The sequence below is a fragment of the Patella vulgata genome, chromosome 5, assembly GCF_932274485.2.
Source record: "Patella vulgata chromosome 5, xgPatVulg1.2, whole genome shotgun sequence".
NCBI classification, from domain to species: Eukaryota; Metazoa; Mollusca; class Gastropoda; family Patellidae; genus Patella; species Patella vulgata.
In genome coordinates this window covers 58504141-58517034 of record NC_065883.2, presented here as the reverse complement: position 1 = coordinate 58517034, position 12894 = coordinate 58504141, and the positions used below count along the sequence as shown (strand labels likewise).

Here is a 12894-nt window from a genome sequence, read left to right as displayed (position 1 = left end):
TAGTTATTAAAATATTACTGTCACTTGCAACTCATTAATAGCGACACAGGTTTCAATTTATGACACTAAATTGAAAATTCCCAAAATTCCCGGAAAATGCCCCGGAAATTTACCATGTTTGAAAATTCCAGGGAATTTTGCAACCCTAGTTGAAACTGATTATCAGACTTTCAAAGTCTTGACCATCGAATTGCTTATTAGTCCCTAGCCCACCCTAACTGTTATATCATATTATGCTAGACATATAAATCAATTTTTTCTTTCTTTACAAAAAATAGGAATGTCCCTCGAAATTGTGAAAATCACCAGGGCCATAATTCCACAGTACAGGGAAATCTACATATATATTTAAAACGAATGAAATTGGGTTTAACATCTCTTCAATAACAATACTTTGGTCAGTTGGAAACAAAAGCATAGTAACACTTAAAGGAGCTAAATCGCTGAATTTGGGACCTAGGAATTGACACAAATGAGTCGCAATGCATATAAATTATAATAATGTAATATGAATGTATATAAACTGATTTACATTCAATCGTTTCCATTTTTACTCGCAGGACAGAGGGCCTGACAGGGAGAGCTGTCTAGTCGTTCAGATGGGATGAAAAACCGAGGTCCCGTGTACATATTAACGTGCATGTAAAAGATCCCTTGGCAGATGGAATTCGATATAAAAGTAGGCCGTAGCGCTGCTGCCCGGGCAAAATTTCCCTGATAGCACACTGTATGACGTATGGCCGTCTTCATTAGCCCAGTTTAGGAGCAGAACAGTAGGACGTTAAACCCCATTTCATTTCATTTCATTTCTGTTTTTACTCGAACTAATTTCAAATCAGTTATGTTCGCCATATGTCAAATATTTATAATCGGGATGATACCACAAAAAAAGTAGGCAATATTTAGTCGAAATGTAACAAATTTCAGTCAGCAAAACAGAGATCCCGATTTCTACGGCTGTAATTGTCGTAGCTCGGGGTATCACGCATCATAATAATCACAAAAATATCATCTATCGTTTGATTGGTTCTATGTTGAAATCCCCCAGAAACTAAGGTGCGGATTAACCAATGAAGTGAGCCGTAGCAATGGAAAATCCCTGGCCGTGTAACATCAGAGCGTGATTTTCCCGCGAGCATCTCCTGTACATAAATGGTAATTTCGCTTACATTTCAATAATATTTGAGCCTGAATCTTTGCAGATATTGAGACTGATATCAAACTATTACAATACAATTGCTAGTAATACATTTAAATAAAATATTAATTCAGAATCGTAGATTGAAGTAGGCTATATTTCAGCCGCTGGCTTTCAGATTTCACGCTAAAATCATGTGACCTGAAACCCCTATTATGGTTCATGATTCGTGTAACAATGGTAAAACGTTTATTTTGTCTTAAAATAAATATTGGATATCAGAAGCCCATCTTTTCCCGGTAAGATCACAACATCAATGTTGATTTAAATTGACAAACAATATGTTTTCAATGTCGAAGACTTTGGATGATATTGAGTTAGAGACTTAACTACTTTAAGTTTAAAGGATCTAACTCAATATTTTCCACAATGTTCAAAATTAAAAACACGAATCGGGATTCAATATGGGTCAAATTCAATCAATATTGATGTTATCTTGCCATGAAAATATAGGACCCTCATATCCAACATTTTAGACAAAATAATAATAAAAAACATGTAGAATGGGCCCATGCAGCGTAAACAACAGACATTCAATTTGAACTGTTCACATATATTTCACCGAACATATAATTGATTAGAAATTACAATTATCTTTCTTCAAAACCTGAATTTAAATCACTTTACATACTGTACATTCATATTACATAGTATGTGGTTTTAGAACATTTCGTCTATTTCAAATTTCCTCACAATTAAGCCATAAACCCTTTAAATGTGATGGGAGGAAAATATGCAATGGCAGCAACATTTGAATTCTGACATATTTTATGTGCAGGCTATATATGGGTGGACACCTTCGATCTCCTCCAGAGGTGAAGGAATGGTATTATTGTGCATGAATATCTGTCTATTTTCAAAATTGTCATTTGAACATTTTTTTGTCCATCTAGCACTGTGACTGTATAATATTAAATGCCATTAAAATTGATAAATAACGTGCAGGCTAGTCATGCTACATCAGCAATATTTCAATCCTGCAACCCTTATCAGAAGTTATCATCTGTGCCTAGCAGAAACCGTTATAGCAAGATGATATAAAGGTAATGTTCAAATGTTTATTTTATTCAATAACAGGCAACATGCAATTTTTCATAATCACCTACACGGTGGCGTAAGGACTACACTACGCACGCGCTGCTATTATTAGCGTACCGTATTACTTTTTCCTTAGCCGCCAAGATTGTGCCACACGTATTTACTACCATTGCATCGTTTCTTTTGTATAATTACCTTTTCTATCCAGTCTACACGTTATCTTTCTGTGTTTTATTTATAATGCAGTTAATGGTAAGGCTTACTTTAGCTGCAAGCTAACGCCATTATATGAAAACCGCCGGTGTCGCAAATCACATGGTCGCCATTTTCCTAGGCTGTTCCATTACCCGCCCGCGTTACAGTAAATTGTCTATTTCACTGATCAAGTCTTGAAACAATGAACTATTATGTTTGACCTTTTGTAAGCAATGTGAGCTTACGTACCCCTTCTAAAGCATTCTGATACAAAAATAAAATAATTCATCGACATGAAATGCGTGCTTTATTTTGTAAAATAACAAGAGAATGAGGAAAAGTTCAGAGTAAACTATCTAAAGTAACTGTAACTCATCGCTTTGCAACAGCCACAACACAATATCACGTGACGCATTGTGTATCGCCGATCAATAAATCAAAATAAAAACACGTTGAAATCAAATTTCGTACCAAATGTTATTTATTTTTAGCTTGACTTTGGTAAAAATATTCGTGAACTGACTCGGACCTTAATTTTATTTAGCGTAACAAGAGCAGGCGGGTCGAAATTTTATGGACATTACCGCGGTAAGGAAGGAGTGAGAGAATGCGCGGATCATGAAACATGAACATTATCTAATTTCTTTATATGGTGACCGAAGACATTTACCAAATAATCATACAACCAATTTTGTAAAAAAAACAACATTTGCAGGGGTGGGGGGTGGGGGTGCGTGGGGGCGAACACCCTGAATTATGGGTATACTAGCAGGATACCCGGCTTCGCTCGGGGATCATAACTCCGAAACTGGAAGTGGTAGACTAACGCCACCTGGCCTATGTTACTCCCCGGTCCGAGCTACCCCTATACCCCAAATTTCAGACTCGGGGCAGACCTAGTGTAGCCGCCAACCCCGAACAGACCGGCTTCGCTCGGGGGTCATAACTCCGAAACCGGGAGTGGTAGACTAACGCCACCTGGCCTATGTTACTCCCCGGTCCGAGCTACCCCTATACCCCAAATTTCAGACTCGGGGCAGACCTAGTGTAGCGGCCAACCCCGAACAGACAGACTTTGCTCGGGGTCATAACTCCGAAACCGGAAGTGGTAGACTAACGCCACCTAGCCTATGTTACTCCCCGGTCCGTACGTGCTACCCTATACCCCAAATTTCGGACTCGGGGCAGACCTAGTGTAGCCGCCAACCCCGAACAGACCGGCTTCGCTCGGGGGTCATAACTCCGAAACCGGAAGTGGTAGACTAACGCCACCTGGCCTATGTTACTCCCCGGTCCGAGCTATCCCTATACCCCAAATTTCAGACTCGGGGCAGATGTAGCCGCCAACCCCGAACTTCGCTCGGGGGTCATAACTCCGAAACCGGAAGTGGTACACTAACGCCACCAGGCCTGTGTTACTCCTCGGTCCGAGCTACCCCTATACCCCAAATTTCATACTCGGGGCAGACCTAGTGTAGCCGCCAACCCCGAACAGACCGACTTCGCTCGGGGGTCATAACTCCGAAACCGGTAGTGGTAGACTAACGCCACCTGGCCCTTGTTACTCCCCGGTCCGAGCTACCCCTATACCCCAAATTTCAGACTCGGGGCAGACCTAGTGTAGCCGCCAACCCCGAACAGACAGACAGACAGACAGACAAACGACAGTCACAAATATATATATAGATAGATATATGAAGCCATCCGTCAAGTATGATCAGGCGCACGATCCGAATATTTGTCATATCGCATTAATAAATACCATGTTTCGTTATTTGATACATTGTGTTTAATATTTCACTTTTGGTTAAGAATATAGCCTTTCAACTTTTATGGCAAAATCGTACACCTCGACCGCAGTATATAGATAGGGAAGGAGAGAGAGAGAGAGAGAAATGGGGTTTAACGTCCACTCGACACAAACTAGGTCATTTCGGGACTAACATACAGTTTAATTTTATTTACATAATTCGTTTGCGCGTAGGGGTCTTTAGCAGTGGGAGGAAACCGGAGGACCCGGAGAAAACCCACGAGGTTGGAGATAGGGAAGGAGCGTGCATAACTTGTATTACGGCAATGTAAGATTTTGTAGTATCAGAACCAGGTTATTAAACTACGTCATTTCTTATGAAGAAAACTTCGATAAGCAATGGGGCATTTCTGATAAAATGTACATTCTGTATGCACCCGTTTATTGGAGTAAAGTGTATTTAACCAAACAAACAGTATAATCCTACAGTGCGAGCAGTTTATTCTGAACCCCGCTTGTTATTGGGATTATGTACACCACACCTTCGTATCCAATCTGTTTTACAGAGCTAATGCGACATCCGTCTTTTATTTCGGCCAAGCGAATATTCACTGCGGATCAGTGTGCTTCGTGTAATCGTCTTTTTCTCAGTGTATTTTTAGTACAAAAAACGTGCTACATACCACACAAAAATGGTTTCAAATACTAAATCGACATATTATTATGAGCTAAAACAACAACGGGAGAATTTCGTCTCGTTTCATAGATATACACAAAGCTACCACACAATCCAGAATACAGAAATCGAATTACAGTTGTGGCCATGTACTGAGTGAATTGAAAGAATTAATGAACATAGCAATTTTTTACTTTTAGTATAGTGGATCTAATTTTTCAACAAAACAGTAGTGGCCATATACTGAATGAATTGAAAGAATTAATGAATATAGCAATTTGTTAGTATAGCGGATCTAATTTTCCAACAAAACCGTTGCATGGAAATTCGAGAAAAAATGCACCAATACTGGCGCACCAACACAGAGATACACGGAAAGGCATATTTCCTGTAAAGGAAGGGCATAATTTCCTGTCTGAAAAAGCTAATGTACATGTAGTAATACATGTGCTTGGATGGTAATTGACAGCAGCAGTTCCCAGTTTTTTTAATTCCCACACCCATATGAAATGTTTCACCAGTGTTCGCAGACCCTAAAAAAAAAGTAACATTACATTTGTGGATAATGAAATCTTATACTTTATTTATGTATTCAGTTATTTTCCCCTTCTATTTAAATGAACAACGCGAATACTATCTATACAACACAGGCATCTAGTACCGCTTCTCCATGCACATTTCTAAATATGTTTCGTTGGCTCTTTGAATCTTATCAATTATTTCCTGGCACATTCAGGATTACGCACAGTCGTCTAGAAAGTTTCTTATAGTGTGCCAGCTTGATTTATTGTTACTATTAGTGGTACCCAAAACAAAGGCTCACCAGAAGTGGAATAAAAACTTCCTGAATTATCACCACGCTTACACTTTTATAAGCAAACAAGAGTTTGGCATAGGCCTACGCGATAAGCCGATGGACAGGGAGCTTGGAAATCAACAAGGCTTACCCTCTCTTTGTCCCAATGCCTCACATCAAATATGAACCTGTATATCGCGTTCACAAGGTTTTTGGAAAAGTTTAGTAACTCGAGAACGGAAGGTTACGAACGCTGATTGTCGATGGGGTTTGTGGTCTCATGACCCCAAAGCTTCACGCCAAATTTGAAAAAAAAATACGGTTAAAACAGTAGTCCCTATCGCTTCCACCAGGTTTTCGATAGGGCTTAACTCCGAAACTGAAGGTTACGGAATGCTGATTATCGATGGAATTCGTGATCCCATGTTCCAAATTCACCACAATAGAAAGCTCACAAACTTTGTTACGCTTTGTGTATGTAAGCCCATAACCCAAGCAGTTGCGCCAAAATCGAATTCAACCAAGATCTTTTGATCCTCAACATCTAAAACAGGCAAAAATTGAGGCACAAATCAATGTGAAACTGTGCCTTATAAATTGTTTTTACATAATTTACAGATCTGTATTCATAGCTGCATATCGGTATCATTGACAGTCCAAAGAAACGTCCAGAAGCAGACGAATCGTTACTGTAACCTGCAGCTGACTACTTGCGTCATCAACAGCTTTGTGTTTAGATATTTACATATAAAACACGAAATTTAAACGAAATCAAACTAAGTGATCACAATGACTGCTAATGGCACACTTCTAAAATTTCCACATGTAGAATGTGGAAAGAGGTGTTATAGATCAGAGATTTACGAGGGCTGGCTGAAAAGTTCTAAGCCTATCCGTGAAAGACCTGTACAAAGTAGATGGTTTCATTTTTTTTCTACACAGTCCCCTTCGAGGTGTACACAGTAGTGCCAACAATGTTGCAAGGCTTGGATGCCCGTCAGGAACAAATTTTCGTCTGCAGCCACCCTAAGAAAGTCGTTCGAACATAAAAACTGACTCGAAGCCTGGTATGTAATTTGAATTTTGATTGGTTCGTAGAAACAACCTACGTGGGCCAATACAATCATCAAAGGAGGATAATTTGAATTCGGGAATATTCCGATAATTGACCCAGGCGCTAGCGTAGCAGAACGGAACGAGACCAGTGGGGATACCGAGGATGACTCCAAACATGACAAAATCCATATTTGAACAGTTTTACATACATTGGTGCACCAATTTATTCGATTATGTAAATCCTGATCATAGAGTATATTATTACATAATTTTAGTAATCTAGAGTTATCCATTCACAATAATTTTAACCAATGCTTGATACCATCATGATAAGTTTATATAATAAGTGTAGAATTCATAACGACAACGTATCCGACTCCAGTCAAAGCATTTGTCGTTATAAGTTATAACACCAGTACATAATTAACTACTTACAAAATCAATCTTAAATGCCATTTTATTATTTTTATGGCCTAGTTTGGAGATATTTGATGACATTCAAGCTTTAGAAACTTGTTGTGCTACTGTTGTTCAACATATTTTCTGTTTGAGTCGGTTTAAAAATACAAATACAAGTATTTATAGTGATTTAAAACTTCTATGTAATTTCCTTCATAGTATCCCCGTCCTTGGCGGAATAATCCCATTCTTGAAGATTACTGTTTTGGATTTCTTTATATTAACCTTCATGTTCCATTATGAACAATATCTATGAAGAATGGTAAGCCTCCTCTGTATATCAACAGGGTATCAGCAATGAGGGATAGGCCATCAGCAAAACGCAGTAATATACGTCAATATCGATACCAGGAGCTATGAAGATTCTAGACCCCCACCCTACCCACACACACACACACACACACCATCACACACACACACACACCTTTGCATGACAGTGCTTGTTGTCCTTTTTGTCCAGAATCGAAAAAGAGTGTTTGAATTTACATTTTCTGTGGATCATGAAGTAAAAAGTCATGAACTAAAATTAATTCACTGTCTATAGATTCCTTTGACCAAAATGTCATGGATTTAATATTGAATTCAATGGGAGAGAATTACTAGTCTGCATCCCGATAATGGTATAACATTTTATAGTTGTTTCCCCTTGACTTACTTCCCACAAGACACGACTGGATATTGCCGATTTTGTTAGTTAAAATACCCCACTATCCTCTGGTCGTGAAGTTTGTACCCCCCCCCCCATGCTCAGCTACATAGAAATGTGTCACAGTTGTGGGCCTTATCCTTTATCATCAGATGGTTCTATACTGTGACGGATGGTCGTCTGACAAGCTTAGTCCTTATGAACGTTAACTATACTTTCGAGCGAGATATCGATGAAAAAAAAAAAAAAAAAATTGTATGCCGCTTATTCCCCCAATAATATTATTTGGAATCGTAATTGTGCAAAACTCTATTTTAGACTCTTGTCACGTTATCTGTGCCGCGGCGTATTTGAAGTTTATTTGATGAATCTTCTTGATATTCGCGGTCGGTTTTTCTTTTTCTATTTTGCCCCCTTAAAATCGTGCAAAACTGATTTGATTGCATATCAGTAGAACTCAAACTTAGCGTAGTAGGAAGGCCTACATGTATTTAGTATGTTTTTATGTAAAATCCCAGTTTTTTCAAAGTCACCCCTGGTTACCCCAGATATACGCCAAAATGAAGATACAGACCATGTATTTCTCACAAATCTTCAAGGCAGGGGGAAGAGAACCCACCCGGACCACTGACCCCTCTCCGCCGAAGATACACTGTCTCAGGAACTTGGCAAACCCCCTCGCCCCCGCCCTTTACCTAAATCCAATAATGCCCATACAGATAGTGCTCTAGATTATGTACTATATTTACATGTCTACAAGAGATGACTACAATAGTCAGAACTATTTCTGCACATCTGTCGCCTAGTCAGCAGTACTAACACAACGGTGTTACGGTCTTTTTTGGTCTCACTGTATACCCTGCCAGCCCCACCACCCTGTGTAAATGACAAGAGAAATTCACGCTTAAAAATCCAGGGAGCCTTCTCGGACAACACATAAATCAAACCCCGGATCTCCTGGTAGTGTGTCAGCGCCCTACATACTGGCAGTCATTAATTATAGGATAGATTAAGAATGAACCTTGGCCATAACATATATTTTACTCTCATTAGTTCAAATTTTTCAAACTAATAGAAAGACATCAGTGAAGTTATTTTGAACATGAATTTATTTCCCCAAATAATTTAGTGCCATACGTTGATTTAACGTTGATTAATACCTTTTTCTTGTAATTTACCTCATATGAGAAATCGCTGTTAAAACTAAGATAGATAAAAAAACCACGAAAAATCATTTCTCCGCGGTGTAAACCCTTCTCATATGAGGAAAATTACAAGAAAAGGGTATAAATCAATGTATGGCACTAACAGGCCACCGTAGTTTTTTGATTAAGATTAGTTATCTGGTTTATTTTCATTAGCCATGACTTAATTAATTATTTTAAAATATTATCATTGTTATCAAAGCCGTAGGTCTTTAATAGGCCTATACGACGCAATCTATCCCAGGCTATGATTTGGGGTGGATATATAGGTTACCCCAATAAACAGAAACGATAGGCTAAATTGGTTATCTTCCTTTTTGCCTTTTGTCATAATGATATGTGTTTTAGGGAGTTGGTTTTGTAGCGTGCCATCACATTACGGTTTATAGTAATATAATGTACTGAAACAAATTAGACTTTTGTTCCAGAAACTAAGCAATTATACCTCCAAGAAAGCATACGGTGAGTACTATTAGCTGGTGGTTTAACGTCTGCTTCCGCATTAGTGATATCACAGATATGTGATCAGCTCGTCTGCCATAGGCCCATACTAAACTTAGGCTGCCTGTCTACAGTTAGCTCCCTTTGAGAACAGACACTAAGCTAGTTGATAAGACATTGATATGTTACTTTTTAAAATGAAGAAAATGAAATATGAAATGGCTGCAATGACTGTAATATGACAAGACGCAAAGCAGGCTAGGCATCGGGTTTGTTTTGCCAAATTTACAGACTAAAATATTAACAAAAAAGTGGGTGTGTCACCGCGCCAGGAGGTCGGGGTATGCACCAAAATAAATAGTTGCTGTATAAAGAATTAACATGCAAAGTTCCATGATGATCCATTCATAATTGCAGCCTGTAGACGATAAATACAAAAGGTGGGAGTGGCTCTACCCCTTGGAGATGGATATGGAACAATATAAATAGGTACCACCCTGTTATTGAAATGATTGATATGCTGAATTTGAACAAAATCTGTAAATTATTGCAACCTGTAGAGTATAAGGAATAAATATGTCAAGTTCCAAGATGGTCCATTCAGAATTCCAGCCTGTAGACAAAAACACAAAAACTGGGCGTGGATCTGCCCCCTGGGGGTTGGACATGGGCCAATATAAATAGGTACAACCCTATGGTGGATCATACCGAACTGGATCCAAATCTATTAATTATTGCAACCTGTAAATCTTTTACAGACAAAATATTTACAAAAAGTGAGTGTGGCACATTATGTAGACGTATAACAATTGAAAACAATTATTTAGTCTTTGTGTGAACGAAGTAGAACCGCATTATAAAACAGTATACTATTTTTTGGATATGGCGGCTAATTTGTGCAGAGATCTATTCTCGAAGTATGAAGTAGATGCATCTCTGTGTAGGATAAAGCACGAGATTGAGGTTATACTGGGCAAAGAAATAGTTTTTTTCTGAAGTCTTTCTTCCCCAGCATAACTGAAGTCGGGGACTTTATCTTGCTTATAAACCGTCTATGTTTACATGTACGTAAAATGAGAATATCCCAGAATTCCAGTAAGAAAAACCTTATGGAAAAAAACCGTATGGAAGAATAACCCGTTACAGGTTTATAGAAAAACTTTCAGAAGAATAACCTCAAATGCCCCTATATATACTATTCAAAAAAAGTAGGGGATATTTGATTTTGGGGGCATAATACTAAAATATGCAAATGACTACGAAAAAAGTCACTATAGAACCTAACAGAAGAAACATTTCCAGTTACATGTGACGCCCAAACGCACCAATAGCTACCGCATGGAATGCAGGTGATGCTTGGGATCATCATGGGGGTCCAACCCAAGATTTGCACGACTCTGACTTTGAATGTTACAGTCATTGTGGCATTGAATTCCAGGGTGGAAACATCAGTTTAATTGTTTTAGTGACCAGAAAACAAATTTTGATATGCGTCGGCTTACCCAAAATGAAAGGTTACGTGCCCTTGGCATGCTACAGATCGGCACAACACAGGCGGTTGTGGCGCGGACGATGAATGTTTCTCAGTCTGTCATAAGCAGGCTATGGTCCAGATACCGTGATACACAATCTGTACAGGACAGACCACGCTCAGGTCGACCAAGGGCGACAACTCAAGCCCAGGATCGATTTATCCGTACCTTGGCCTTGAGAAATCGTGTCATCACAGCAAATCAGATCAGCGCTCGTCTTCAAACAGACACTGGTGTGAGAGTGAGTGGACAGACGATTCGGAATCGACTGCATAGGGGTCACCTTCGCGCCCGACGTCCTCGCGTGATCCCTTGTTTGAGAGATCATCACATTCAGGCAAGACGTCGTTGGTGTAGGGATCGTCAACACTGGGATAATCGACGCTGGAGCAATGTGATGTTTTCAGATGAGTCAAGGTTCCCTGTTAATTTTTTGGACAGACGTAGGAGGGTGTGGCGTCGTCGAAACGAGCGCTTCCAAGACGTTAACGTCATCAGACATGATCGATTTGGGGGTGGTTCTGTTATGGTGTGGGGAGGCTTCACTGTTGCTGGAAGAACGGCTTTACATGTTGTTGCAGGGCGTGTTACAGGCCGATTCTACCGAGACAACATCTTGGCAGTCCATGTTGTGCCGTTCGCACGACGTCATGGCCGCCGTTTCATCTTCCAGGATGACAACGCAAGATGTCACAGGGCCAGGATCGTTACAGGTTACCTCCAACAACAGAACATCACCACATTACCTTGGCCAGCACTGAGTCCCGACCTCTCCCCCATCGAGCATGTCTGGGACATGCTTGGACAGAGGTTACGTCAACGTCAACAACGTCCTGCCAATGTCCAAGAACTTGCTGCTGCGTTGCAACAGGAATGGGACAATCTGGACCAAAATGACCTTAGACGTCTCATTAAGAGTATGCCACGTCGGATCAATGCTTGTTTGGCAAACAGAGGAGGATTTACCCGTTACTGACTTGGTTGTGATGCTGTGGTAACTTTGCTGTTTGACCCCGGGTATCATTTTACCCTTATAATGGTCAGTCTGTGCCTTACTTAGTCTAACGATCATTTGGAATAAATCGATGAATGTGAACTTCATTTCATTTTGTCATTTGTTTCTTCGTCAGTTTCATTAGGTGACTTTAATAACACTTAAAAATCAAATATCCCCTACTTTTTTTGAATAGTATATATACTCTTCAAAAAAGTAGGGGATATTCGGAAACAATACAAAACTGCGGAAATGCACGGCTGTTTTTATTAGAGGTAACCAGTGTATGTTAATAACAGGCCAATTGCCTACACATGAACATAAACAGTTCATATGGGCGGCTTATATGACAGCCCCATTTCACTCGCAAAGAGATACACTGTCAATAGTGAAAATTGACGTTTTTGATTTTTGTCTTAATAATTAGTAATTGCTCTACCAATCCTCAGACATTCAGCAATTCGTCGTGGCATGCTCCTAATCAACCGTCCAATCACGATTTGGGGCAATCGGACCCACTCCTCTTGCAGTGCCACGGCCAATTATTGCAGTGTTGTCGGTTGACGTCGGCGAACACGTCTCCCGATCAAATTAAACGTAACACACTAAAGCAAAGATACGCTAAACAGTAAATCTTATGCAAGAACCGATAGGAAAGCAGACATGGATAGATAAACCAGCACGCGGCAGTTTTCATCAACCCTTCCTTGAAGTGTAAAATTTGATAATGAACCCCTCCCACGTGTATGACGCTATTGCGTGTCGCATGTGCAGCTTAGTGGTTCTGTTGGGGCGATAACTTCAACATCTGTGAACATACTCTCAAAGCATGTCAAGTGTCCATGACTATTTATTATATCACAACCTGCATAGTTATTTGTATTTCAATATCCCCTTGGGCTTAGAAT

The 12894-nt window shown here is 39.7% G+C and overlaps 1 protein-coding gene across 1 annotated transcript in view; it reads right to left on the bottom strand.

The window, feature by feature from the left end:
* LOC126821394 (poly [ADP-ribose] polymerase tankyrase) overlaps positions 1 to 2572 on the bottom strand; it is a 50517-nt gene extending 47945 nt beyond the window's left edge. The window contains exon 1 of the mRNA XM_056101158.1: positions 2432 to 2572. The gene's annotated coding sequence lies outside the window, so the exon portion shown is untranslated. The remainder of the gene's footprint in view (positions 1 to 2431) is intronic.
* Positions 2573 to 12894: the final 10322 nt, after the last annotated feature.